Source organism: Thermobia domestica, chromosome 9 (genome assembly GCF_964235325.1).
Source record: "Thermobia domestica chromosome 9, izTheDome1.hap1.1, whole genome shotgun sequence".
Taxonomy (NCBI): Eukaryota; Metazoa; Arthropoda; class Insecta; order Zygentoma; family Lepismatidae; genus Thermobia; species Thermobia domestica.
Window position 1 is genome coordinate 196,021,044 of NC_137462.1, and position 12,006 is coordinate 196,033,049.

The 12,006-nt window shown below is 38.5% G+C and overlaps 2 protein-coding genes across 5 annotated transcripts in view; one reads left to right on the plus strand and one right to left on the minus strand.

The window, feature by feature from the left end:
• LOC145660520 (serologically defined colon cancer antigen 8 homolog) overlaps nt 1–12,006 on the minus strand; it is a 540,216-nt gene that overhangs the window by 254,116 nt on the left and 274,094 nt on the right. The gene's annotated exons all lie outside the window — the stretch shown is intronic.
• Nucleotides 1–12,006, plus strand: part of LOC145660518 (uncharacterized) — a 443,921-nt gene that overhangs the window by 73,384 nt on the left and 358,531 nt on the right. For 3 of the 4 annotated variants that reach the window (XM_081725684.1, XM_081725686.1, XM_081725687.1), the window contains exon 2: nt 542–642. The gene's annotated coding sequence lies outside the window, so the exon portion shown is untranslated. Of the gene's footprint in view, nt 1–541; nt 643–10,090; nt 10,550–12,006 lie in introns of those variants that run through there. The other variant, XM_081725685.1, reaches the window with a different exon arrangement.

A 12,006-nucleotide genomic window follows, 5' to 3' on the forward strand; every position in this document is an offset into this window, starting at 1 on the left:
GAGGTATGAAATTTTAAAAGACAGATTTAAACTTACACTGCAAATGAAAATTTTATGAAATCTCAGCAACATTAAGCTGAAATGCAGTGCAATTTTAACACTACACTGCATTCTATTCTTAGCTTTCCTTGTTATAGATAGAGAGCTTGACAATCTAAATAACGTTGACAAAGAATTATTTTCACTTGATTGACTTTTATCTACATGATGTTTTATATTAGTTTTCCTCTTTTTACAGTTTTCTTATTATTGTTATTTTATCGTAATGTAGTACTCTGATACCACACAATGTTCTTTATATTTGCTAACAGCTGTTCGTGGCACTGACATGAAGAAGAAGATGATGATGATGATGATGATGATGATTATTATTATTATTATTATTATTATTATTATTATTATTATTATTATTATTATTATTAATTCTTTATTTTCATTTTGTAAGCTTTTGCAAAAATATCAATATGTAATAATTTTTTCCCTCTGATGTACTTCATAAGATATATAATATTACTCATATATATCACTTTTGTAATTGTAGGTTGAATCAGTCGACTACATTCCTGTACTTGGTTGTTCCTGATCTCTTGTCGTGTATGGAGGACTTTAGTACATCCACACATTTATCCAGTGGAGGTGAAGGTAAGCAACTTATAACATCTTTGAGATCTTTATAAACCCTGGCCCAGCTCAGCTCTCTGAAAATTTTTCGTTTATTCTGTACACTCACAGTGAGAGAAGTGCACATCTCCAGACGGCGATTGGAATGAACTTACCGATTGCATAAATCGGCTTAACGACAGTGGTATGGCATGTGTTTAAATCAACTGCAATGGCTTTTTCAAGTCTACTACTATGGTGTTCCTGAGAAGACAATCCGGACATGTGGTTGGTGCTCACGAGACTCATTTTACAATTAAGTGAACTTTGTGGTGGACAAACACCGTGTGCGTGGGTTTCCTCGGGGTTCCCCCGTTTCCTCCCACTTTCCTCATTCCACCATTTCACTCATTCCTCATCATCACCGTCTCCTTTAGCCTAACCGGCATAACCATGGGACGTAAAACTCAAATATTTCATTTCATTTTGTGTTTTACGATATTGTGTATCACCAGAACGAAATTTGACAAACCAATGGCGAATCGTGCGGTCATTTGCGATTTCTGACCCAAATGCACTGTTTTTGAATTGCAGGTTGCTGGGAAAAATGTCTCAGTTTGAGTTTGAAAGAAAAATCACTCAAATTGTGTTCTCTATGATGCACTTTCATAGAACCTGTTCAACAACGTACTGCCTCTTGACTGTCTGGATAGCCCAGTCTTTTTGCTGGTCATGTACAGTCTATGGCGTTAAACGTCCATTTCTATATTTTTTGCTGAGGTAAATTCCCCATCAGACGTCAAAGCGACATTTCATTTGGACGATTTTATTCCAGTTGTTTTAAACAAAACAAAACAAGAAACAAAATAGAAAGAAAGAGAGATAAACAGAAAGGTAGAATATATATATATATATATGATTTCGAAACCTACTCGGATTATAGCTTGAATCTATATTGAGATGCAGTTTATCTATTATTGAATACTAGCTGAAATACCCTTCTTCGCATGGGGGGCTGTATTTGGAAGTCAAAGCCTGTGGAAGTATCACCATTCATCTCAGCGACCGCGAAAACTATGGATTTAACACTAATATCGGTCATTTTGGATTTTATTTTACATGTCTCGGTAAACCCATCCTTGCAGGTGACCTCCGGCCCGCATACAATGGTAGCGGCGGTTGGAAGGTAAAAGTGTAGGGAGGGGGGGGAGGACATTATCTGAACAATTGTATATCAATGTTAAATTTCCTGGTTGTCTCTATCACTGTGTGATGAAAGGTTGTATAACTAATAGGATACTATTTTTTTCACTTAAAATACCGCATATCGTATTTCTATTTTGGTAAGTAAATTCATAAGATCAATACAGGTAGGTACTAGCCCTTTATACTCTTAAACAACGAAAGTGTAAAAAGAGATTTGAGTTCTTGCTCATGAATATCTTAAAATTCTGTCTGGAAAATTGTGTGATCAGATAATGTAATAAATTTGCAAAACAAAAAACAAAAGGGATAATATTAATCATAGTAATGAATAATGACGCTTCTTTGCAGAAGTTATATTGAAACTGGGGAATTAATGAACAACTTATACTTTTAATTCCACACATGCCATTAAATGAATGTTTTTACTCTTAGAAAGTAAAATATAGTAAGTACTGCAAGCATATGCTATGACATTTAAAGAAATATGGAATTAAAACGCAATTCCTGTAGCTTTCTTAACTCCACGGGAAGACAAATAACCAATACGTACTCACGCAACGACAAATATCATATGGCGCCATTTCTTTCTATGAAACAGTAATACATACAAAACCTTTACCAGAGTGTCCACATTCTGGAAAATAAGTGAAAGTCAGGGAAAAGTCAGGGAAGTAAAAATGTATCAGGTGAAGTCAGGGAAATGGCAGATTGGTCAAGGAAATTTAGTGAAAAATCGATTTAGGTCCATTGTTCAATCACTGGATTTATAAAATAGAGTTGATTTCTTTACTGTTACTGGATACAAAATTTGGTATTCTCAACGATGATATTGAGGGAGTCATTGTTATCTGATATAGTTGTTGAAACTAATTTTCTGCGAAAAACACATCTAACTACATCCTGGCATATTTGCTTAAAAGGGTGGACGCTGTTCTAGAATTTCATGGTGCCAAGGGGATATCTGGACAAGTGGCTGAAACGCAAAGAAATAGTATCTCCAGTTCACAGTGAAAGCTCAGACTGAAGAATTTAAGGAACACTCAAATGAATTTATAGCCAATGACAGAGATGGTATTGGACTTGATGAGTTTTTTTTCTTTTTTTTTTTTTACTTATAAGCAGGGTACCCAGGTGTAACACACCGATTGTGATAAGATTGCACAGGCATAAAGAACATTGAAAAAGAAGCGACACGTATTTTTTTTATATCGGCCAACAAGCGCATTGAAAGGGTCAAATAGGGGCATAAAAATGGGGTCAAAATGAGATTATATGGAATATAGCAAGAACGAGAAGAGATATCGGAAGAGGTTAAGTGTACGAAATACTACCCATAGTCGACCAATTCAGTGAGGTAGAACGCACCCATGAGAAGAGAGCAGAACATCCGGAAATGGACCAATCACGTGTACGACATTGTCACAATGTGTTACGGAAATGACCGAAAAGTGTGATAAGGATCAGGAAGAAAGAAGAAACGAAAACAGAAGATACGTGTTTTTGCTTTGGGTGCATACTCCATACATAACCCATATGCGAAAAAGGGGGGCGCGGTGGCTCAGTGGCAGAGCGTTCACCTCTGGTGCTTGGGGTCCCGGGTTCGATCCCAGCCCCCGCCAAGTGAACTTTGTGGTGGACAAACACCGTGCTCGTGGGTTTTCTCGGGGTTCTCCCGTTTCCTCCCACTTTCTTCATTCCACCATTTCACTCATCTCTCATAATCACCGTCTCCTTTAGCCTAACCGGCATAACCGTGGGACGTAAAACTTAAAGATTTCCATATGCGAAAAAAACGCAGATTTATCTCAATGCCCGAAGATGGCATAACACGCAGGAACAATACAAACTCCGTTCGTATAGGCAGCCAGCGAGATAGTACTGCGCAGTGGGTTGCATATATCGGGTAATGGGAACAAAAATTCATAGCACAGTAGATTGTAATAGCAGGTGGTCTACATACGTAAGATAAACAACAACATTAATACCATTAATAATAATCAGTACCACACATGAGTATCAACATTATATCACTACGAAAATACGCGTACAGCATAACAGTAATAGTAACAATTTTGTTTTTTTTTTGTGTTACTACTGCCTACACACATTTTCGTTTGAGCTCCTCCGTGGCTAAGCGGTTAGCGTACGCGCCTTTGGCGCGGGAGACCCGGTTCGATTCCCGGCGGGAGCTCATGTGGTTCGGATTCCACGTTAATCAGTAGGTCCACGTCTCATATAGCCTCGCTGCTGAAAGGGACGCTAAACTGAAATTCAACTCAACACATTTTCGTTTCCAACATCCACCTCGTCGTTGTTCTCATTACGCGATATATGCAACCCACCGCACAGTGCTGTCTCGCTGGCTGTCTATATGAACGGCGTTTGCATCCTTCCTGCGTGTTATCCCATCTTCGGACATTGAGATAAATCTGCGTCTCTCGCATACGGGCAACATATGCACCCAAAGCAAAAACACGTATTTTCTGTTTTCGTTTCTTCTTTCTTGCTGCTCCTTATCATACTTTTCACTCATTTCCGTAACACATTGTGACAATGTTGTACACGTGATTGGTCCATTTTCGGATGTTCTAATCTCTTCTCATGGGTGTGTTCTAACTCATTGAATTGCGTCGACTATGGGTAGTATTTCATACATTTAAACTTTTCCGATATCTCTTCTCGTTCTCGCTCTATTCCACATAATCTCATTTTGACGCCATTTTTATGCCCCTATTTGACCCTTTCAATGTGCTTGTTGGCCGATATAAAAAAATACGTGTCACTTCTTTTTCGATGTTCTTTATGTCTGTGCAATCTTATCACAATCGGTGTGTTACACCTGGGTACCCTGCCTTGTTAGTCTTAGGAAATTGGAAGAACTTCGTTGACTTATGGTCAGTTATGGAATTGTGTTTTATCTTCTTCTTTCACGGAAACCCATTTTTTGAAAGTGTTTTCACAATAAATAAAATTCTCATTGTTGAGAACTTACGAGAAGAATCTCTGGTGGCTCAACGGATCATATATGATTCTGTGATGAGAATAGGTGGATCATCAAGATTAAAAATTGCAAAAGGTATGATAAATTCATTGAGAAGTTCAATGAGACAATATCAGGTGTATTTGTAAAAGAAAAGAGAAATAAATGCTGGAGACGAGAAGAGGAGAGAGAAACGGAAGATTCAGCAACAACTAAAGGAGCTGGAGGAAGAAGAGAAGAAAATTAAGCTGCGAACGCAACAAGAAGGATATTCGGATCAATGAGAAGAAAACTATGCGAGAAAGGATGAAAACAAATTTCTAAAAAGGTTGCATTTAACAACTGCATCAGCAAAAATACAGATGGTGATCAGAAAAATGGAAACACTTGTAGTTGGCAACACGTCAGATATATGGGTTGGGAGTGGTGTCGTGGCGTCCGCAGCGTCGGACCTCTGGTGGTGGTGTGTTAGATCGGTCTCCATACTACGTCAGGCGCAGTGGAACACCAGCGTCTAGTGGCTGCAGCAGACGGAGGTAGTGTAAAATGGGAGACCTCTCAGAGTTTCAAAGAGGGCGAATTGTTGGTGCGCGGTTATGTGGAGTGAGTGTGACGGCAGTGGCTACTGTGTTAGGTGTGTCGCGTGGGACAGTGTCGAAGGTGATGACGGCCTACACAACACACGGGAAAACCACATCTGGGAAGCGGAACAGTGGGCGGAAGAAAATCATGAGTGACAGGTCACGCCGGGTATTAAAGCACATTGTCACGCAGAACCGTCGTGCCACTGCGGAGCAAGTGACGGAGGAATTCAATCAGCACCTCCCCAACCCCGTTTCGACAATCACAGTCCGCCGCGAACTACATGACATGAACTTACGGGGTCGTGTTGCACGGGCCAAACCGCTCATCAGGGATCATAACGCTTTCGCACGCCGCAAATGGTGCCGCGACCATGCAACTTGGACCGTTGAGGACTGGAAACGTGTGATATTGTCGGATGAGTAATCCTTCACCCTATTCCCAACCACGGGCCGTGTTTATGTGTGGAGAACGCCCAAAGAAGCTTATGATCTGCAGTGTCTGAGCCCAACTGTGAAACATGGCGGCGGCTCGGTGATGCTGTGGGCCGCCATATCATGGTTTTCATTGGATCCTGTGGTCACACTTAGCGGACGAATCACTGCCAACGATTATGTCGCAATTTTAGGAGACCACTTGCATCCTGTGGTCCGGATGTTGTTCCCGGACAATGACGCCATCTTCGAGGATGATAATGAACGCATTCACACAGCTGGCGTTGTAGCAGCGTGGTTTGAGGAACATCGGGATGAAGTTCAACACCTCCCCTGGCCCGCCCAATCCCCAGATCTCAACATAATTGAACATCTGTGGTCCGTCTTGGAAACACGACTCCGGCGACGATTTCCACCTCCATCCTCTCTTACAGAACTGGCCGATGCTTTGCACGAGGAATGGTGTAAAATTCCACTTGCTACCATTCACGACCTCTATGCCTCCATCCTACGTCGCACCAAGGCTGTTCTGAAGGCGAAAGGTAGCCCGACACCATATTAATCTGGTAAGTTTCAATTTCGTTCAGGTGTTTCCATTTTTCTGATCCCCATCTGTATGTGTTACATAATGTGTGTGTTTTTAAATAATCAGTAAAATTACGTTTGAACTGTTTATTATTATAGGCAATATTATAATGCTGCACTGTAAAAAATTAGGTGTTCAAATAACACAAAATGACTTCCACTTTAGTGTGTTACTTGTGTGTTAATTCAGCACCAACCACATCGTCTTCCGAGCATATCAAAAATAACTCTTTACTACCTGAGAGAATTTGTATTGGTATTTATCGTTTAATATGAGCAAAGCTTTGCGAAATATATTTGGCACTTATGCCAAACAACGAATAATGTTCTGTTTTCTGTAATCAGTCACAATAATATTGTTGTAAACCTGTAAATCCTCTGACAACCGTTACACAGGCAACAGTTCTGCCATCTTCTGTTCATACATGCTAAGACATAAGAATAACAGATAAAGAAAATAGATGGAAGCACTGCTATCTGTGTAACTGTTGTCAGATGATTCAAAGGTTTACAACAATATTATTGTGACCGATTACAGGTGACATAGAATGTTATTAGTTACTTGTCGTAAATGTGAAATATATTTCGCAAAGCTTTGCTCATACCAAACAATATAAAACAATGCAAATACTCACAGTCAGTAAGGAGGTATTTCTGATATGCTCTGAAAGCGATATGCTTGGTATCGAATTGACACACAAGTAACACGCTAAAGTGGTAGTTATTTTGTGTTGTTTCAGCACCTCATTTTTTTGCCGTGTGTGTAATAGGTGTTATAATGTGTAAGCATATGTGTATTTTTTTTTCATATCTGCACACTTTCGTTTGTAACTTTACATTTTGTGTAGTATGTAACGTAGGCCTAATGCACATGTTTGTAAATTTACATTCCTTTGGAAAGAAAATTGAAAAAAGAAAGAAATAGAAGCGGAAGATAACAAGGCCAACTATGGGGAGTGTGGAGGCTGGGGTTTCTTTCTTTTTTCTATATTCTTAAATTATCCAGGGGTCAGGGAAATCTGGATCTTTCGTCATGGAAAGTCAGGAAAAAGTCAGAGAGTTTTTTCTCCAAATTGTGTGGGCACCCTGTTTACATTTCCAAATGAAACTATATAAATTAGGGCGTCACTTCAAAAAAGTGGGGGGCAACTGCCCCTCTTACCCTCCCTAATCGCCGCTCATGATCTCAGCGACCGCGATGAATTCGACAATAATCATTTTCTGCTACTTTTACATGTTCCGATAAACGCTCCCTCTGAGATCCCCCCTGGTTCGAATTTTAAAATAAACGCTTTATCTTGGTCTGTGGCCTGGACTAGGTACTCGTGACCCAAATGTGGTAACTCTCGGTCCACTCATCTGGTGCCAGGCCACACACAGACAGACACACAAACTAATTCTTTATTTTATTTATATTAGATTAGATTAACAATTTTGCTCTATTTATTAGAGGGGCACTTTGACTCAATGGTAGAGCGCTTACCTCTGGTGCTTGAGATCCCTTTTCGATCCCCGGCCAAATAAGTTTTTGGAGGACAACATCGTGTCCGTGAGTTTTCTCGAAGTACTCTCGGTTTCTCCCACGTTCTTCATTTTTGCTCTTATTTTCTTTGTGTTATAGTAGGTGCTGAGAATCTGAGAAAGAGCTAACTACATGCCTAATTGGGACATCATTGGTGGATTTCTGTAAGTTGGGCCTATTTCAGGCTTATTTGAAAACTAAATGGGCTTGGATCAAAACATGAAGCACATTTAATCTTCGAACCGGGTGTAACATTTCAAAGTCGTATTCCGGGCAACTTATAACATATATTGCATTCCGATAACCATATTTAAGACCTTTCTATTATATTTGCAGATAGCAATGTCCATGTCTACGCAACTGCATAATATTTCAAATTGAACAGTCTGGACTTTGGCGTGTATTTTTCAAACTTTCCATGGAAGTTACCTATTGGGTAAGGCAATGACGAGTTCCACATTCGGCATATATTGTCATAAAGATTTTCTGACAGCTCCTGTGACAAAATAACAATTTGTCACTTAATCAGATATTCGTGCTTCGTCAGGTTCGCATTTTCAAGGCCTACGTGTTTGGTCGTTATGGTAAGAGCCGGATTAAGATCCTCACAGGTCCTGAGACTATGATTTTGATGCCCTATGCTTGTAATTCAAAGTATAAACAATAAGAAACCATAAAATGTTATTTGTCGAAATAAAACATAGCCCAATGTACGATGGAAATTAATGTTTATTTTGTATGCTTACACTTTGTTGATATTACTTCAAAAGCTTATTTTTAAAAATTATTTTTGAAATTGCAAAGCTCTTGATCAGTTCTTCAATCATTACCTCTAGCATTACTATTATTATTATTTTCTCCAAGGAGATTAAGTTAGTGACGAAGTATGGGCATGTTTTTTTCCCCACTGACGTTGTACAGAAAGTTTACAAATTTCACAAACTCTATACCATTTTTTTTTATTTTTATTTTTATTTTATTTTATTGTTCAATTTCATGACCCTTGGCGGAGGTCTGGACTCTCTGAGTGCTTTTGTTTTTATATATATGCTATTATTTAATATTGTGGCCTGTCTTACAGATCCTGGTTCAGCTGAACCAGATGGCCCACGCACCATGGTAAATTTGAATATGGAAAATTCGCACAGAGGTGCCCTTTCTTTGGTGCCCTAAACACGTATTTGTTTTGCTTGATGTGCTTACAAGAAATTACTTTTTAAAGTATTTCTACTTCTTATATTTCCAATAACGTTAAAATAATTTATGACGGCATTTAATGTGGTATAGTACATTACCACCGTATATTTTAACGATATTGTATGTGTTGAACACTTTTATGAAGTGCATTTGCACGTATACAATTCAGAACTAAATATAATACATAAATTTGCCCGCGATAAAAAAAAATAGTAAAACCTGATTATTTTTATCGTAGACAACCTTCTTTAGTCACATATTCGTATACGAAAAGCAAGGGTTTTCTTTAGTGGTCGATTTACTAATGCTCATGGTTTCTCTGTGCGTGATCCCGGGTTCGATTTGTGATGGGGAAACTTGGCTCGGTTAAAAACCTTAGTAGGCTTCTGATCCCACTTTAAACAGTAGGCCCCCATCTCATATAGACTGAGTGCTTAAATGAGCAACTTCACTGAACCAAACCAACGAACATAAAACAAGGAAGAGTGCGATCCAAACTTCACATCTCGTGCGCGCTTTTGTTCCTTCTTCACGCTATGATGCTTTGTCCAGTGACAGTTTTTATTTTATGCGGTGTTAATTACTATTTCTTTCGGTTCTTGAACTTGGATAAACTTCCTTTGTGTATGTTTCATGTCATTTACCTTGTGTCATCTGCTCTCCCACATTTTAATTTCTGGAAGATTTGTCCTCCTAGAACTCACGGTAAGTTTGTTTTCATGTTAACATTACTTGTTTTGCCCACATATCCGTGTATGTGTACGCGCCTTGTATTATATCTATGTGTGTGGATGTTTAGTGTGGCGATTTCTTTTTTCTTTGTTAAAGTGCGGGTGAATGTTGTTTTTGTGAGTCATAGGAAAGTTGGTCATTGCCACGCCATGATATCAGAGTTGACACTACACTACCTCATTATGAATAAAAAAGTTCTCTGAAGCTAAAGCATGCAGTGCTGGTAAACTGGGACAACCAACAGCGAGTGTTGTTAGCTAGTGAAGTGTTAGCTGCAGCACAAGAGAAGCTAAAAGAATGGTTTGCGTCGCTTTACATGAATGAACATAGCAGTCTTCGTGCCAGCATATACTTGCAGCAGTAAGAGTGTTTTTCAGTAAACAAATAACTTTTCCTTTCGGGGAAGTAAACCGTCCGTTGTGTCAGTGATGTAGTGTCGAAGTTTCCTGTGTTCTTTCGTGAGATAATGTGTATTGTGTTATGTTTTGATCACTGTAGTGAATTGAAGCCCTCCAGAAAATGATGTGAACTGTGAAAGAATTGTTCTTTGCTAATTGAAGTGTGTCTGTGTTTGGCCTCGGATCAACATCATCTTTAGTCTATTCTGTAGTTTCAGCGAGTATCCGGATGTAGAATCAAGGTTTTTGCCTTGGTGGATCGTTTGTAGTGTGGACACCTAGTGTAGGCTCATGTTTGCTTCTCGCAACACAGGTATGACATCATAATAGAAGTTTTATTTTGTAGTGAAGGTGGTTACGTAAGTTTGAATCTTTCATTCCATTAGCGGTTGAAGGTAAGTGCTACTAAGAACGTTTGAAGATTATCTTCAAAAATTTATGATAATACTTGGCATTTATAACTGTGGGATCACTGTAATAAGGAGCGGATTCAAAGGTAGAAAGAGATAATTCCCCCAAAATTCTTCAATGAATAAATATATAATTTTACATATGTAATACGACCCTTCCAAAATTCCCGTTACGAATTTTGTAGTGTTTTCGCTCAAGAGAGAGATTTTTTTTTTTTTTTTTTAATATTTATTTGGAGGAGGCATTTCACAATGACCTATAAAAGTTGCTGTGACTCTTGATAAGGTCACACTCACTTTTTTTATTTTTGATTTTAGTGAATAACTTAATGTAGAATATAAACAATTTGAAAGTTGGCCAAGTAATAGCTGCAAAATATTATTAAATAAACTGTAGCTGTTCGTAAAACGTTTTATTACATATTAGAAATTTGGTGGTTCATGACGTCATAATTGTTGGGCGTCTACAGTGCCATCCGGGGGAAGGCGAGTGGGGCGACGGCCCGGGCGCTGAAGTAAGGGGCTTAAAATTCGGGAGGAAAAAGAAAAGAAAAGAAAGAAGGAAAAAAAGAGAGAGGAAAAATTACTTGGAATATTACTATTATGTATTTAAATCCTCTTCCTACTTTAGGAAGTATGGTCCTATAATGTTACTCATGTTAGGAAAATACATGTGCACATATATAAAATGGAAGGTAAAAAGTAATAAAAAGTGCTCAAAATCAAGGGAAAGAGGATTTAGTTTTGAAAATTTTCTTGCTCTTCGCAGCTGGTTTGTCGAGCTCATTGATATGTACGTGGTCGCCTTCGTATACTTTCGCCCCGGGCGCTGATTTTCCACGGTGCGGCACTGAGCGTCTATACTTAGACTATACGAAAGGTGTTGAAAACAATTATAAGTTCACGTAATAGCATTTTGCAAATACAATCTGATAGATTTTTGATGTTCTTCAATAATGTCTTTTTCACCAAATCTTTTTAAAATGAGGGTGCTTAGCAAAAAAAATTAATGCAATGACGCAATAATAATTAAAAGAAACAAACCTCGTTTTCAATGGACTACCCCTTGAACATCCCTGCTCGATCAATCAGCTGAAGATCGGCTCATCATCAGACCCCCAAAACTTTTTTTTTTCCTGCAGGGAAGAATCTTCTTAAGTCATTTACTCGGAAAAGTCTAGACTATATTTATTTTTAAAATAGAAGAAAAAAAAAAGATCTCATTTTCATTTTCTCATTTCATCACAGAAATAATATTTGTGTTAAACATACAGAGATTTGATTTACGTTGAACATATTAAGTGTCTGGGGAACTTTTGTACGTGACTTATTGTGCATTCAACACTAATAAAAATTCTCC